Source organism: Cyprinus carpio, chromosome A25, assembly GCF_018340385.1.
Source record: "Cyprinus carpio isolate SPL01 chromosome A25, ASM1834038v1, whole genome shotgun sequence".
In the NCBI taxonomy this organism is placed as follows: Eukaryota; Metazoa; Chordata; class Actinopteri; order Cypriniformes; family Cyprinidae; genus Cyprinus; species Cyprinus carpio.
In genome coordinates this window covers 14,273,497-14,285,589 of record NC_056596.1, presented here as the reverse complement: position 1 = coordinate 14,285,589, position 12,093 = coordinate 14,273,497, and the positions used below count along the sequence as shown (strand labels likewise).

Genomic DNA, 12,093 nt, shown 5'->3' with positions numbered 1-12,093 from the left:
CAACACTGTTTATTTATATTAAGGCATTGTATTTTCAGTGTTTTCAACTCAGCCCACAATTACTCAGACAAAATGTCCTTACAAATACAAACAGCATATCACTTCTAATGTTATTTATAGTTTATCTGAAAGCATTTGCACTTAGTGTAAACGATGAACGGTGTTTGTTTGTTGATAGTTAGCCTACACTTGGTTCAAACAGCCACTAGTTACATTTAGTGTAAACAGCATCGACATGTAAGCGCAAATAAGTGATTATAAGCCAAATGTTTTTCATTCAAGTTCATTTTAAGGCTAAACGTCGGTTTACCTCCTTTGTATTATAAGATATTTATCAACACAATGTTTTATAAGACTTTTGTGTGATGTGACATACAATAATGAAGCAAATTACTGTCTGAAAAATTATGTCTGCAAATTCCATGCACAAAGTGACTGAACAAGAAGAAACATTTGGATACAAATTGGATTTCATAGTGATACAATTTGGGAATAAATGCTCAAAAAATATAATATTGTTCAGTAGACATAAGTTTACACAGCTGCAGCTCTCCTGATAAAGTGACACAAACTTATGAGTGAAACAGGCTTTATGAACACGTGAGCAATAAAATAATTCAAGTCCATTATAAACAATTTCTTATTCCTAATATAAACAGCTGCTGCGTACTATTAATCAAACAACAATATTGACAAGAAACAAAGAAAAACACTCACTGCTGTTCATTTATTTATTCTTTTCTGACAGTTTGTTTGTACTTGAAGCAACGTTTACTTTACTGACACGCCATTGTTTTAATTAGATTTGTAAATATTTGTGTGTGTATATATATATATATATATAAAATAGAGTGTGTTCAGTTTTAGTTTTTTCTGTGTAGAGAGTAGTAAAATTTCACTGGTAGAGGCAGCTGAAATGTTAGTATTGTGACGATCCCTGATGGGAAAATAAAAATAAAGACGTGATTGTTACAACCACTGAGATCCTCAACTTGGCTGCTCTTTTTTTTATCAACCAACCCATTGCTCTGTTGATGAGCACCAGCTATAATTCTGAAGTGTGGACATACCAGTACGAATCAAAAATCCTTTGGCCAAACAGTGCATTAAACTGCCTGGCGAGCAATCAGGACTGATTGTCCACCCTGGCATCTGGCGCTCCACAATATTTCTTTGTGAAGTGTACCAGCATGTAAAACGATCAGCTTTTCTGCGTACTTTCCTGTGCAATTGACGACATAAGCACATGGCATTGTAAGAAGGCCAAAACGGTGCTCTTTGCAAAAAAAGAACCAGCGTGTGATATTTACAACATTGCTTAAAGGGATACAAACCCCTAAAAATAAATGTAAAAAAGCAACCAACTACAGATCTTTTTGTTGTTTATTTAGGGATGAGTTTATAGTTTACTTGTTATTAAGTGTCTCAAAACAAACTCTGAATATAATCAAAGGCTCTTGTTGCATCAGAATCGTAAACACAGCTGTTTCCAGGCAGACTGATAAAAGCCCGTACTCCCAGAAGATACGTAAAGTCAGCCAATCAGATTAGAGCTTTCTAGATTGAGAAAATATATTCCAATATGTATCGGAATGAACACTGAACTGTGTGTGGTCTGTGAATGTGCCATTTGATGGTGTAGTTAAGGCATTTACCAGCAGGGGCAAACTGGGTCATGCTAACCAGAAAAATGGTTTATAATGCTAATCAAATACTGTGTTTGTAAACATTTTGGACATAGAAAATCATCACATCGCCAATTCAATAGTAGTTTACCTAAGCAAATAAAATTTATTTTTATTATCTTTGTTGTGTTTTAATACAGTTTTTCTCTGTAAAGTATACCGCTGTTGTCAAATAGCGGAATTACAAAAAAAAAGCATATTTTTAAACAACCTTTGCAAACACCCCTAGCATATTATTATAATTATTCTTATCCTTGCAATATTTAACTATTCTGTCTGTGACTTGACAGTAAAGAGATATCGTGTGGCAAAAACTTGAATTTAGCTTCCATGTTGAGAAAAAAATTATAATTTCGGGGCCTTGATTGAAACCCAAACATTCCATCAAATACCTTCATCTTTTGGCAGGTCTTCAAATTTTGGCTTGCACTTCTATAACCAAATCTGAATTTCTTTTCCCATGTAACTCGTCAGCTATGGTCTGGGGGGCTCAGTGTTATACTTTTGTGGGAGTCAATGTAGTAGTCAATGAACAATAAGAGAATATATAAAAAAAAAGATTAATAAAAAAAAAAAAGAGATTAATCCCACCTAACATTAAAGGTGTCATATGATGCGATTTAAATTTTTCCTTTCTCTTTGGAGTGTTACAAGCTCTTGGTGCATAAAGAAGATCTGTAAAGTTTCAAAGACTAAAGTCTCAAATCCAAAGAGATATTCTTTATAAAAGTTAAGAGTCAATCACGCCCCCCTGAAACGGCTCATTCAAACACACCCCCACATCTCTACGTCACGATGTGGGAAGATTCGCATAACACCGCCCAAATGTTCAAGCAAAGAAAGAAGGCATGACTTTGATTCTCGCTGTAGTATTGTTGCTGCTGCCATGTTGTGAAGTCGCTGTATGTTTCATTGTGAAAGCGAAGCTACTTCGTTTGGCCTTTCAATAGAGGACAAGACTAGAAATCAGTGGTTAAATTGTATTTACAACACTGTTCCAGAACAGTTCAACCCAAATATTCACATGTGTGCAGCGCATTTTGCAGAGGACAAGGACTGTTTCCTGTAAGAGTAGCCTACAATGCCAGTGTCTGTTTCTATAAAGTGGGGAATTTCCAACTTTGCAAGGACAGTCTGGCGCTTCTGACTCACAGCCTGTAAGTACATTTTCTTATGTAAAGGATTTGCCACTGATAATTTAAACACGAGTTTTGAGCAGTGTAGAGTAACTGTTAAAGCTTGTTGTTTGCTGTTTCTCCGATCACAAATGCAGACATGGTTTTACGTTTATGCAGCGCGATACGCAACGCAACTTGTAAAAAGACAGTATAAGTCATTATAATCAGTAATTATGTCCCCACTGGATGCACCAAATGCCTCGTTTGTAACGGGTTTAATGGGTTTTGTCTCATCTTTATTGGTTTTACCACAGTATGTTAAGGGGCGTAACATTTCTGTCACACGCTTGAGGTATTCGGCCAATCACAATGCACTGGATAGCTGGCCAATCAGAGCACACCTCACTTTTCAGACCGATGAGCTTTGTAAAAATCGACGAGTTTCAGAAAGGCGGGGCATAGAGGAGAAACATTAATCCGCATAAACACATTGCATTACACCAAATACACAAAATAATGTAATTTTTAGCAACGTCATATGACCTCTTTAAAGTTTTTAAATATACTTTTATATTGCAATAATTTCATATTCAATCTTCAAATTAATTTAGAAACAACATTAAGACAGTATATTTTTAATATTTGTTTAATTATTCAATTTTTCTTTTCTTCCCATGATCTGTAGATGAAAAGGATTTGGAATGACATGAGGTTAATGAGTATATGATAACAGAATTTCATTTTATGACTGACTGAACCACTTAAATAGTGGACTGCACATGCGTTTAAATAAGTAATCTTTTTGTTTAGGCTTAATTGCTTGAGGGATTATTGATGCATCAGGACAGTCGAACCAACTGTCTATCCAAATTTGACTTCTGGCTCAGGCTCTTTCGCTCTCTTACATAAGCATACATACTGATTATACCTGATTGGACTTCTAAAGGTTTGAGTCAAAAAATTCCATAATCAGTCACACAAAAAGAACAAAAATACAGTGCTTAATCCACTGACAGTGTTACATATGATTTATAGCCTAGCGTAAGATGTAATCCTCTTCTCGACATGCCTTGAGGTGCATTGCGCTCAGGATGAATGAATTGACAGGCCGTGGTGGTTCCATGAAGATCAGATCAGATTTCGGCCCAAGGGCACTGGGGAGAGCATTTGCAAGTTAGCAAGTGGTATGGAGTCTATTAAAGACATATTAACCAAGGTTCAAAGGGCTAAGCTGTGTTTCCTCCTATTCCATAGAGCTGGATGCAAAGACTTCCTACAAAACTGCTAGTTTTTGTCACATATTAATATCTTTCCAGAACAAACAGAAGTCATAAATCAGACTTAGCATCAAAGTCATTTTAGGCCATGGGACAAAGGCTACGACTGCTACAGTAGATTCTGGCAAAATGCACAAAAGTAAAATAAAACAGCATAAGATTTCTCCCCTTTTGGTGGGAAGCTTATAAATTTCCTTGAAATACAACAAGATGTGCCATCTTTGCTGCCAGTGAAGCTGTTTGCAGTAATTTACTGCGTTCTGAGATGCCAAATGGTTTTTGTAACTAAAGACATAGTTCAATGAAAGAGGAGAAGCCCTCACACATGATGAGAAACATGAGACAGGTCTGGCAGTGGTTCATGAGCTCAATTTAACAAAACATAGCCAGACTTAGGAAAATGAGGTCAGGACTCCCAAGTGGGACATTGTTTTGGCGTGGCAAATACAAAAAATTCACCCTTTCTATGTCTATGTCTGTCAAGAGCAGAACACTCATTTCAGTTATCACCAACTTTATCATCCTGGTACGCGGAACCACCACAACTCAAAGAGAAAGCTGTCAGTATCTGAACATCTATTCGTTATGCCTGATATTGATGGAAAACATCTCTTTAATAGAGATTTCATGCTTATACTGGCATTGTTTAACCCTTATACCTTAATAATCACTGCATTTTAAAGGAATAGTTCACACAAACATAAAAATTATTTCATCACTCACCTTCCACTTGTTCCAAACCAAACAGTTGATGGCAGCCATTGTGACTGCCATCAACTATGGAAGTCAATGGCAACCTATCCCTTTAATTTGACCTCGAACTGATTAATTAGCAAAAGTTATTCCTCCTACACCTGCTTGATGTCATAAATGACAGTTCCAACCAACGTGGCTCGAACAACCGATGTGCGAACAAAATTCTTACCTTTTCAGGTTGTGACTAACTAGTGTGTTTCTCCAACAATGTATTGTACTATGGTAGTAACGCAGCAAGTTATGTCGATGTTCAGGGAATACACGCTTGGATGGTGTCGCCACCTTGTGGATGAAGTAATTCATGCAAAAATATCCAAAGCGCATATGCGAGCTGAGCATACAGAGTACAGGTGGTTAGAAAAATAAAGCTTTGCATATACACTACACGTGTACTATGCTGTTGACGAAATATATGTCACATACACTGTGTGCATACCTCAGTGTTCGTCTATAAACTGCATATACTTTGGTCTTAAGCAAGCCCAGAAAAAGCATAGAGACTTACGGGCTCCTTTGACTTGGGGCCAATAAGCAATCACTTAGCAACCACTTATATCATCCTAGCAACCACCTAATTCACAAAAAAAAAAAAAACTCTTAAAGAACCATGAAGAAATGTATTGGTATCCAAACAGTTTATGGTAGCCATCGACTTCCATAGTATTGAAAAAATATTATAGAAGTCAATGGCTATTGTCAATTGTTTGGGCTTTAGCAGCCCTTAGTAAACACATAGCGACTTGGGGATGGGCTCTTTTCACATGGGACCAGTACCACTTGAGCCTAAACAGTTGACCGTAACCACTAACAACCATAGTGTTTTTCCCATACTATGGAACTCAATGGTTACCGTCAAAAGTAGTAATGCAACTTAGATCACCTTGTAAACACATAATTCACTAAAAAAAACTTGTGTGCAACCATGCAGCAATGTATTGGAAACCAAACAGTTGACGGTAAATTTTTTCTTATTTGTAATCAGAATAATTTAATTTAAAAGTATGTTTCTTTCTTCTTATGTTTGGTATTTTTTAATATGTTTAGGCTCAAGTGGTTGCTTGCTGGCCAAGTCTCTGTGTGTTTACTAAGGGTTTCTAAAGTCCAAACATTTGACTTGCATAGTATTTATTTTTCCATTCTATGGAAGTCATTGGTAGCCATTGACTTGCATAGTATTTTTTTCCATTCTATGGAAGTCAATGGCCACCGTCAAATGTTTGGACTTTAGAAACCCTTAGTAAACACACAGAGACTTGGGCATGGTCTCTTTTGACATGGGGCCAGCAAACAAACACTTGAGCCTAAACAGTTGACGGTACCTATTGACTTCCATACTCAGTGGTTACTGTCAACTGTTTGGGCTTAAGTGACCCCAATATAGAGACTTGGGGATGGGCCTTTTTGACTTTTTGGTCACTTAGCAACCACTTACATCACCCAAGCAACCACAAAACAATGTATTGGCAACACAACCACACAACTCAAGATATTTTCCAGAAAATGTAAATCTGTTTAATTAATACATAATGCAGGTTTAAAGACTCCCAGATTCAGACAAATGCCTGCCAATTACAGAAGCACCAACCTGCTAATTAACCCCCATCCAATCGCAGTCACTTACAGGCTGGGAAAGGTGGGGTGGAGTGATCAGCGATAAATGATCTGACCCAGATCAACGCCCTTGGGGGATGACCCTGCGTGTCTTTCTGTCTGTAACAAATGAGAGCGTGTAAAGAAGTGCACAAAAGCCAGTCAGAGAAATCATAAATATTTGGCCTACAAGACATTCCATTAATAATAAATTAATCACAGCAGCGTCCGGCTGGCAGCACACCGGCTGCAGCAAAACACACTCTCAAAGGCGCTGTTCCCCTGACGTGAACTTTTGGCAGTTGCGCATTTTGGCATTGCAGAATCAAAATTATGAAATATTTTAAGTGAAGCATGACTCCTCTGCCACATCTGGCATGATCATATTTGTAACTATAACACAGATATGGAGAAAGAAAATTAAACACAGCTTTGCCAAGCTCAGAATTTTTAGTTCAAAGAAATAAGTTCAAATGACTGTTTTCTTGCATTAAAAAAAACAGAGAACTTTTCCCATGGAATAGGAACGTTATTCCAAACAGACATGATACTCCAAGACACACTCAGACAAAAAAAAGAGCATTTAGAAACTAATATATAATCAAATTATGAGTTTTTGGCATCTTAGTATTCTCAGAGGCTATACAATAGGCCAAGACTTTACCTAATATTGCAACATTGCCATTGCGTAGATCTTGCAAAATTAAAAGTATGGATGACAGTTAAGTTAAAGTTTCCAAAATGACCATTTTGCAGGTGTTTATTTGGCTGTTCTTGTACTGTCCGAAACTGACTGAACAATGACTTAAATACAGCTTTTCTACGAAGAGCATGTTTTTAAAAAGTAAAAAAAATAATAATAATAATAAATCAAAAATGTAATTAAATTGTATTCTGATGTCTTATTAAAAAAAACAAAAACATTAAAGAATAAAATTGTTGAAAAGAAAACCTTAAGTCATTTGACATATTATTAATTTTTTTATTATTAAAAAATGTTATTTTAAAAAATACATTTGAAAAAGATAGTTCAGCTTGTAAAATGTAATGTGGTCTGACTGACCAAAAAAGTATGATATTTATGAATTAAAAATGTGTGATATTTGTAAAATAATAATAATAATTGGTTAAATAGATAGATTAAATCTCAAAACTACAATCAAGTATGGGTGACAATTAATGAATTAAAAAGTTTTGTAAAAAAAAAACATAGCTGAGGGATAAAAATCAATTTAAGAATTAATTATGAATTAATATTTTGTGATTTAAAAAAAATGATTTATAAAAAATTGAAGACTTTTAAATTAAAACTAATTATATTATTATTATTATTAATTATTTTGTTATTTTGTGAAATTTGTAACTTATAAATAAATAACTTTAGAAACTAAAAATGATTATTATTATTATTATTGATGGTTGTTTTAGACAGTCTAAAGACTGTATTCTCCAGATCCAGTCAGAACAGACGGGTTCAAGATTCTGACAGTAATCTCTTAACATATTGTCTAATATTTCATATCTCTTGTCCTTCTGTATTTTCATGTTGTTCTTGGTTTTGCGAAGGCTGAGTGATTTCATTGTTCCTTTTCCACTGGTTTGGCTCTCATATTTGCTGTTATTCATTTCCAATGTGCTTTTTATCGATATTGACAGGTTGACAATTAAAAAACAATAGAGCTGCTAAGAGCACAATTACAGCGTGATCTGTTCTTCAGAAACGACTCCAAGATCATCAAGAATAATTCAGCAGAATTCTTCCATAAGTAACACTGATGTCTTAACTTGACCAGTGCCATATCAATAAACCGCACCAGGTTGGCGAATGATCACTTCCCAACTTTCCTTCAGTTCCAGAAGTCACAAGGAGCCAAAGCTCTTCAATGTTTTCTGCAAATGAGGCATTTAAGTGCAGTTTTATACAGTAATTTGAAGATTCCCCGGCTGACCTTCTATCAAAGCTGGTAGTGCACATAACTTCCTCATTTACATTTATGCATTTGGCAGACACTTTTATCCGAAGCAACTTCATTTTTGCCATATATGTGTTCCATGGGAATCAAACCCGCGACCTTGATGTTGCTAGCACCATACTGTACCAGTTCAGCTCTTTGAATCTCTTTGATTTGCATTAACTATCTATGAACATCTTGACGCCTTGCTGAGACAAAACAGACGCCAGCTCGTTCACGCTCACCTCAGGTGGATTTATTGATTATTTCTTTTGAAATGAATTGTATTAATGTTGGCTTGAGTTTTATCTCTTTCTGTGTTGTTGTGGAAAGGCCAGTACAAGTTCAGGGAATGGGGCTATTTTTGATATTTGGAAAGTATTGTGTGTCTGCTGTGTGTTATTTTATGAATTTATGAATAAAAACATTAGGGGATGAATAAGAGTGTCTGCAGTGCCAGGTTTATTCTAAAGGTATTCTTTGAATTCATGTACATTTAATATTGTTTTAAAAAAAAAAAAAAATTATACTATTTTTTTTTAAACTAAAGACAGTTCTTACATTTAAGAACTCTAAAAATCTCAAGTGGTGTAACTACCAGGTAAAAAGTAATATATTTTTCTTACACATCTTAATGTGTACACACAACATATTTATTTATGGCATGAATTATTAATTTAAAATAGCCTTATGCTTCTTGTTTTATTTAGGTTTTTTTTTTTTTTTTTTTTTTGCATGTAGGTTTTTTTTTTTTTTTTTTGCATGTAGGTCTTACCACATGATTATGCAGTTTCACTACTTTTCACATTTTTCTAATTAATAATTTTTTTTTTTTCATATTTATAATATATTTTTAATTTTTTTTCATTTTTTTTTTTTTATGGTTTTTTTACTGTTGCTTTTTTATGTTTTTTTTTATTTTTGCTTTTAAATGAAAGACATGTTAATAGTACAAGTCATTACATTATTATTTATTGTCATGTTAATAGTACAAGTCATTACATTATTATTTATTTATTTATTTATTTAAATATTTCTGGTTTGAGGTTTTGTTTTTAGAGAAATGTTTTTTGTTATTATAAATATTGAAAACAGTTGTGCTGCTTCATATTTCTGTGGAAACTGTGATCATTGTTTTTCAGGATTCTTTGATGAATGGAAAGTTCAGAAGAACAGCATTTACATGAAATAGAAATTATATGTAACATCATAAGCATTGCTTTTGATCAATTTAATGCATCCTTGCTAAATAAAAGTATTAAGTTCTTTATAAAATAAAAAAATCTGTTATGCCTTCACATCTGAAGCATCTTTCATCAGTCTGTTGTAACTGAGCGATCATTGCTCAACACGTTGCACATCTTCAGATTTATTCCATTTCAATTAATATATATATATAGTTCAGCTGATCTGTACTATTCCTACCCAAACTATTTAGTTAATGAGTAGAGTGAGTCATAACACATCACACATGCTTTTGGTTAGGATTCAAGTGTTAACAGGACATGCTGAGACTTCTAGGGTTCAGGGCAGGTCTGAGAAAATCTCAAGAGCAAGGTCTGAGACAAGCTTTTTTTGCAGATGCATCTTGATTTGATATATCTATAATCTTGGCTGTTATGGAGCTGCATGAGGAGATGCGGTCTGGTAAACATGGCTATCTACAGGACATTGTGTTCGCCGCAGGTTTGGGAAAGTCCCAGTCACTCAGCGTTTATTTAGGTCTGGTTCAGTTTCTCAGCATCCCATGCATCTCCATCACTCCAGCTTTCATCCACCCCCGCATCCAGACCTGATGGTTTGCCTGCGCTTTTAAAACATTAATGAATCTTATTAAAGGATGTTAATTAACTGTTGATGTTGTGTACTTTGTTAGGGGAAACTATTTTCTGCGGGCAGCATGTGTATAACACACTTGACAGATTATTCCAGGAACAAAAGCAACACTTTCAAAATGAATAAATACCAGCCACTTCCCACAGGAGCAATAGAGCACAACAAGTACTGGATGACAAAAATCCTTTTCCTTTCTTTTTAGGAAGATTGTTTTTAATATCTGATTAAATTTTAAAGACAAATCTGCCATAAACTCAGAGGTTATCAGCACACAAGCGTCTGTTGAAGCCATCAGCATTAGTTCAACTTCATTTTTAAAACTCTTTGACAGTGCAATTTCTGCTGAAGAACTACATTACCCATGAATCCTGAAGTGACATATCTGCCAATCAAGAGGAAAGAGCTCCGCCCACTTCCATATATAAAGAGGAAAGAGCTCCGCCCACTTCCATATATATATATACATACATATGAATTATTAGTAGTAGTAGTAGTAATATTGTTGGTATAATAATAATTGTCTATATAATAATAATAATAATATGTCATCATTAATTATTATCAATAATAGCGACGATTATTATTATTATTGTTGTTGCTTTTATACAATCTATATAATGATAATATTTTATTGTTGTCATGAATTGTCTATATAATAATAATTAACATAATAATAATTGCATCATAATTATTATTAACAATAAAAACGACAATACATTAATTAGATATTACATAATCGATATATTATAATAAAAAGTTGCCTTTATTTTTTACTGTTTATAATATAATAATAATAAATATTATAACTAAATTCCGTCATGAAATATTTATTAACAATAACAACAAAAAATATTGCTGTTATCATCGTTATAATAATATAGATTATATAATAATCTATATTATAATGTTAGTAATTATAACAAAATAATAATTAATGTTTTTATGTCTTCATGTATGGAAAAAATGATGGTTTAAAAAAAGTAGGCGTGCACTGTTGCACTCTATCGATTGATGTGAGAGGAAATAAAGTGATTTCATGGAGTCTTTAGTTTGTTGACAAAGTGTCCAAAACACTCACAGCGCTTTTCAAAAGAAGTCTGACTTCCTTTTACAAACACTGTATACCGCAACCGTCCAAAAAAGGCAGTTTTCGTAAAATGAATGTGGGTTGTAAGGTTTCAAAATTACTTTAGCCATTTTTATTTCATTGCATAATCACAACTGATGGCTAAAACTAAGTATTTAAGTAACAACTACAGTAAATTACGGGTTGCCATGTTAATTTTGCAGCAACATCACCATGTTAACAAAATTATCAGTCACTGAGTGTTTAAAAGAAGTTTCACTCACTCCTCCTCACTCTTGCATAACTTACTTCGCTCGTGGAAGGCGAGTAATGAACCTGTCAGATTATCATATAGGCTATGCGTGACGTTCGCACGCGCTTTAGGTTCCTGTGACGTCTCATCGGACCCGTCCTACGCTGAATGTGTCGGAGGAAGCCGCGGACTCACCCGTGATGTAAAGTTCCGGCGCAGAAGAGCGTTGAAAGCAGTAGGGAAAGGTCGGCCCGGGCCGCGGGATCCTGGCGGAGCAGCAGCGCATCTGAGCTCTCCATCCCCGCGTCAGCGCGCCGCAGCTCCGCGCCTGCCCAGCCACCAGAGCGCACGAGCCAGTTAACCTCTCCCTGACCACAGCTCCACTCTTCACCCCCAAACCAAGTCTCGGTCCAAGCGTTTAGTGTGCAGAAATAATGCATTCTTATTAAAGAGTGGCCTCAAACAGTATTAAAAGCGCACGAACGTCGCGTACATTTAATAGAATATCAGACTAAGTTGCATATATTTTAAAGAGATATATGACAAATACACAAAATTGT

At 34.9% G+C, this 12,093-nt stretch overlaps 1 protein-coding gene across 2 annotated transcripts in view; it reads right to left on the bottom strand.

Moving 5' to 3' along the window:
• Window positions 1-11,879, bottom strand: part of LOC109099814 (zinc finger protein 469-like) — a 248,013-nt gene extending 236,134 nt beyond the window's left edge. For both annotated transcript variants that reach the window (XM_042715660.1, XM_042715661.1), the window contains exon 1: window positions 11,729-11,879. The gene's annotated coding sequence lies outside the window, so the exon portion shown is untranslated. The remainder of the gene's footprint in view (window positions 1-11,728) is intronic.
• Window positions 11,880-12,093: the final 214 nt, after the last annotated feature.